General features: G+C 56.6%; 1 long non-coding RNA gene across 1 annotated transcript; it reads right to left on the minus strand.

Annotated features, from left to right (window-relative positions):
• Window positions 1–716: 716 nt before the first annotated feature.
• On the minus strand, window positions 717–3,142 carry LOC149743776 (uncharacterized). Its single transcript, XR_016391791.1, has 3 exons — window positions 2,859–3,142; window positions 1,134–2,362; window positions 717–1,008 (listed from the first exon to the last, which is right to left on the minus strand). It is a non-coding gene; the product is annotated as an uncharacterized LOC149743776 (long non-coding RNA).
• Window positions 3,143–5,774: the final 2,632 nt, after the last annotated feature.

Raw genomic sequence — 5,774 nt, forward strand, 5'->3', positions numbered from 1 at the left:
CCCTGAAGTCAACGTTGATGCTTGGACAGCCTGACCTCCCCGCTGACTTCCAGCCCAGGACCACCGCTGGGAGATGAAGTCTGCGGGGCCCTGGGCGCAGGCTGCACAGGCACCTCCTCTGATGCCCAATCTCTCCTCGTTTACGAGGCAGCCGACACTCCCCTCCCTGACTCCCCAAGATTTGGGGCCTTTTTAGTATGTGTCGATAATGCCATGAGCGACTATTTAACTCTTCCACGAGGACCCATCTCCCAAAATGCAGTGGTTTTCAACCTTGGCTGCACTCGAGAACCCCCAGGGAAGGGAGAGACGTCTCTCCCTCCCTCTCTCTCTCTCTCCCTCTGTACGTCTGTCTACCTCTCTCCCTCTCCCTCTCCCTCTGGGGTGATGCCCGATGAGCTCAGAATCGCAGATGGACCCCCCCATCCCCTCTCTGTGGCTTGCATGGGGGATGCACCTTCTCACTGTGGCCCGGGCATGGCCTTGACATTCAGACATCGGGTCCTGCGTGGACACTTGTGTTTGTTCCATAGCGCATGTGGCTGCAGTCTGTGATTCTGCAGATGCGGGCTGTGCGTGAGCCCTTCATCTTCCCCGCAGACACCACTGGTGCTCGCTCGGCCTCGCGGGGGATGCGGGGGGCACGGGGGACAGTCTTGTGTCCCCACCTTCTTGGGCTACAGACAGGCCACGCTGGTGCTGTGGTGACTGGGGGCTCCCAGGAGAACCTCGCTGCAGACCGGAGAGGTGGCCTCCGAGAAGGTGGCGTACGCCTGGGGCCGGGCCTCATCAGTGAGCCACGGGCCACCTGCGGCAACAGGTGTCTCACCGTCCAGGGGCTGGGTGTTCGGGCGCCGTGGGGTTGAGCTACTGTCTGCACGGCAGCCGTGTTTGTCTTGTTGAGCCCGGGGAGGCCCCTTGGTGGCTCCTGGAGAGCCTGGCCGCATTTCTTCCTGCCCTTGGCCTTAGAGCCCATCACGTTCATGCCGTTTCTGCTTCCAAAAGGACCTGTGTTAATAAAGACCACGTGTTAGGACAGCACCAAAGTGTCTAGAAATCTGGGCCAGGAGGAGGAGGGAGGGGGATTGGCTGTGCCTGCCAGTGGCCTGGGAGCCCTGCCCGCCTGCAGAGACCTGGCCCGGGGCCCGCGGGGAGGGCGTGGCCCTCGGTCCGCAGCGCCTTCCGTCTCTGGCTTCCAGGAGAACTGCGTGATCCTCAGGGAGCTGGTGAGGCTGCAGGCCCTGAAGTCCCGCCTGCTGGGGTTCCGCACCATGCCGACTCTGTGCTGGAGATGAACACGGACAAGACCAGCCAGGTGGTGGCCACTGTCCTAGGTAACACCGCCTCTCCCTGAGTCCCAGTGGGGACGGGGTCAGGCGGACCTTGACCGGACGTGGTGCTGCCTGAGACCCCACTGTGTCAGCCCTTGGGGGTCACCTTCCCAGACCCTTCATTCTGCCTCGAGGGGCACAGGGTCGGGGGTGGCTGGGGGGCCGCCCCAGGGACGTAGCCGAGCCTCTCCCCTCCGCCCGCAGGTGAGCTGGCCCAGAAGCTGAAGCCCCTCGGGGAGCAGGAGCGGCCGTGATCCTGGAGCTAAAGAAGGCCGAGTGCCAGAGGCGGGGCCTGCACTTTGACGGCCCCATCAACGCCTGGGACCTGCGCTACTACGTGAACCAGGGGCAGGAGACGCGCTACCACGTGGGCCAGTACCTGCTCAATGAGTCCTTCCCCATGCAGGCGGTCACACGCGGGCTGCTGGGCATCTCCCAGGAGCTGCTGGGGCTGACCTTCGACCTGGAGGAGGGCACCAGCATGGGTCACGAAGACGTGAGGCTCTAAACGGTCTGGGACGCGGCCTCGGGCAAGGTCATCCATCGGCAAGTTCTACCTGACCTCTATCCTCGGTGCGTGCGTGGGGGAACCTGTCGGCCGTGGGCCGGGGCTCCTCTGTGGAAGCGGGGCCCCATCCACGTCCCTCCGCAGGGTGGGGAAGTCCGGGCACGCGGCCTGCTTCGGCCTGCCTACAGCACGATGGGAGCTGCCAGATCGCCATCGCGGCCATGGTGGCCAACTTCACCAAGCCTACGCCCAACCTGCCCTCCCTGCTGCGGCACGATGAGCGGGAGACCAACTTCCACGACGTCGGGCATGCGATGCACCAGCTCCGCTCCCAGGCGCAGGGCTGCAGGCAGGGGGCGGGGAGGGCCCGGGCATGCGTGGTCCTCAGGCAGGCCCTCGCCGCGGGATTCTTTCACTGACATCACCCCACACGTGGTGACGCCCTCGGTGTCAGCTTCCATCATCAAACCCCAGGCACTGGGCGCGTAAGTAACGGAAATGGATGTCCTCGAGGCTCTAGAGGCTGGAAGACCCAGATCAAGGAGTCAGGGCTGGTTCCCTGCATGTTAAATACATGTACTCAAGAGTTGCCTTTAAAAAAGACAAAAGAAAAGAAAGGAACGTTGCCTGCAAGTCTGCTGACAGCCGGTGATGAGAACCAGAGGGAAGGCTCTGGGGCCGGGGGCGCAGTGCCCTGTGAGCTCGGGGGCTGCTGCCAGTCTCCGTGGAGGCTCAGCAAGTCCCGGTGACTTCCCCACGTGGGGGGCGCCAGCTGAGAGTCTGGGCCCAGGACCCACTGCTCGTTCGGTCTTCCTGTGGTCAGCCCTTCATCCTGAGAGCGATGCTCTCACAGGCTGCACCGGGGCGTGTGGGGACAGTTTACTGAGCCGTACAGACGTCACTACTGCTTTGGACCATTTCCATCATCCCGAAAATGTCCCTCACGCCCTTCGCTATCACTCCGTCCCCTCGCCAGCCCCTGACAACCAGGAACCCACTCGCTGACTCTGTGGATCTACCTGCTCTGGATGTTTCTCCTCAGTGGGGTCACGCCCTGTGTGTCCTTCTGTGTATGACTTCTCTCGCTGAGCATCGTGTTCTCAGGGTGTACCGACGCGGCAGCGAGCGTCAGGGCTTCACCGCATTGCGTGGCTGAGGGACGTAAAGAAGACAAGAGAAAAGAAAAGCACGTTGCATGCAAGTCTGGTGACAGCCGGTGATGAGAACCAGAGGGAAGGCTCCGGGGCCGGGGGCGCCGTGCCCTGTGAGGCCCTTGGCGCTGCTGCCAGTCTTGGTGGGGCACGGGCAGCACCGTCCCTCAGGAGCTGCTGGACAAGCTCATCAAGTCCCGGGAGGCCAACCCAGATGCGGCCGGACCGAGGGAAGGGAAGGGGGCTTCCGGTCTGCCCGGCTGGCAAGCGCGGCCTGGACACGGTGCCAGCCCCCCGTCTCCTTCCTCCCACGCCCCAGGCCTCTTCAACCTGTGCCAGATCGTCCTGGCCAAGGTGGTTCAGGCCCTGCACACGCAGACGCCCGCGGACCCGGCCCAGGAGAATGCCCGCCTCTGCCAGGAGATCCTGGGGTTCCCAGCCATGCCAGGTAGCCAAGCGCGCGCCGGGCTCACCTTAGCGGTCGGTTGGCGGCTACTGCCCAGGTCAAGAGGATCGTCTGGTGGTGTGTGAATGGGGACCGACTGACGGGCTCCGGCCGAGGCCCACTGCCCTCTGGCCTCCTCCTGCCACGGCTCCTTGGCTGGTCCCTCCAGCTGTGGCCCACGGAGTCCGAGGGTGGAGTGGGAGGCTCTGCACATGCTTTCTAGAGAGCCTGGAAGAGGCAGGAGAGGGCTTCATACCCCGGACAGAAGGCATCGACGAGGTCTGCCCATGCGTGTCGGTGCGGACACGCGGTTCACTCCCTCGTGAGCGCTTTAACCAGCGATCTCCCCGTGGTGGAGGGAGAGCCCTGACTCATCTCTCGCAGCCTCGGCAGCTGGCCTTGTAAGAGGCTTAGGAGTGAACCCTCGTGAGCTTCAGCAGAAAGTCGGCAAAGATTTATTTGTGTCCCTCCACTGAACTGCCAGCAAGGTCCCCGTTTTCTACAAGTGTTGGGCCAATACTCTCTCTAGTGGCAGGGGACTCAGACAAGGCTGCTTTGAGGCCCCCACCCCCGCTCTGGGGCAGGGGCACTGAGCGGCCAGGGGGCCGGGCAGGAGCCCCTCCGCGGGTGTCCCAGTGACCCACCTGCCTGCGACCTTCGGCCGCCTGGCAGGAAGCTACGACGCCCAGTCCTATGGCCAGTCATTCCTGCAAGAAACACTGGAACCAGTTTCTGCCAACCCACCAAAAAAAACGACTTCAAAGGCAACGTGGTGTCACAGGAAGGGCTTGTTTCTGTGTTGGTTTGTTTTTAGTTCATTAGGCCTCACTTAAAATTCTGATTCCACAATGCACTTGCTTTGGGATCTTGAACAACACTCATAACCTCTGCAAGTTTCAGTATAGTAAGTTTATGTGATTACCTTCATCTGTAATATCCCTGTGTTGCAATCTTAATTAATTCAGATTAATTCATCTTAATCTTAATCTCAAGTTCAGATCAATGACTAGTTCCTCTGTGACTTCTCCTCTGAACGGATTCAAAAGCCGCCTCTCCCGTCCTCATTTGGCTTCTCTTCTCTTCTGGAATCTCATAAGAACTTCTATGACCTCTTTGGTTTTTTGTTGTTGCTGTTGTCTGTTTGTTTGTTTTTTAATTGAAATATAGTTGATTTACAAGGTCGTGTCCGTTTCAGGTGTACGGCGCAGTGATTCCGTTTTCAGAGTCTTTTCCCTTATAAGTTATTACAAAATATTGAGTACAGTTCCCTGTGCCATAGGGGAGATCCTTGTTGTATCTATTCTATGCCTTCTTTGAATGACCGTAGCACTTGTTGTCTGTATCATTTTTATGTCTGTTGTGGCTTTGTGACTGAAAATGAAAATTTTCTATTTGTTCATGCCCTGGCCCTTCCTTAAAAATGTGTTCATTTACCTATTTCATATTTATTGACTACATCTTAGACACCGTGTTAGCTGCTTGTTCTAGATGTTAGTAAAACACAGACCTTCCTGCTCAAAGGGTCACAGTATTTGTGGGAAAACAAAAAAATGAACAACTTACGTCTCAAATAGCTTTGTACTTCCCAAAGAGAGCACACCTCGTAGGTACAATAAATATATGTATCATACATAAATGTATAAAGAGTTAATGGCATTAAAAACGTGAGATAACTGCTTTTCTATTCTGAGGAAATGAGGATTACATTTCACCAGGAGCTCAATACCACTCTGAGAATGAGGGCTTAACCCCCGACCTGGCTCACTGCATCGCTTTCTTATATGAAAATAGACAAGTCTGTACACGCTCTCTACAAAAAGGCTTATCTGGCATGAATTTCAGATAGCAAGAAGAAAAATTCAAGAGGTTCAGAGAAGCATCCAGAAGCTCAGATGATTGTCTGGCACTGATACAACTTGCTTGACAGGAAAATAGAGCTGTAAATCTCACAAAATTCGATGATCTTCTAAGAATTTCAAAACCGCCTGCTATTAATTAGAAATCCTAGAAGAACCGCTTCTTTTAAAGCACACTGATAATATGCTTTACAGCTTAATATTCAGAAGCCTATGTTTCGGCTAAGTGAGCTTCAGGAATGAAGGAAACTTGTGGTTCAGTTCCCTCTACTCTGGAACCTCTGGTCAAAACACCTACTTCTGTGCTCAGCCATCTTATCATCTGAAAAATGGAGGCAACTCTAAGAAAACATCGTTACAGAGATGTTGCACAGTTTCCTGTGTCACTGTCTTCATTTGTTTCAGAAAACCAATAACGTCTAAGCTGCTACTGCAAAGAGCGCAGTGTTACTTGGGGTCATCTAGTGCAGCTCTGTCAAAGTA

Source organism: Delphinapterus leucas, unplaced genomic scaffold (genome assembly GCF_059928025.1).
Source record: "Delphinapterus leucas isolate spDelLeu-1000000601 "Yukka" unplaced genomic scaffold, BTC_Dleu_Yukka2 spDelLeu_asBTCV2_sq81, whole genome shotgun sequence".
In the NCBI taxonomy this organism is placed as follows: Eukaryota; Metazoa; Chordata; class Mammalia; order Artiodactyla; family Monodontidae; genus Delphinapterus; species Delphinapterus leucas.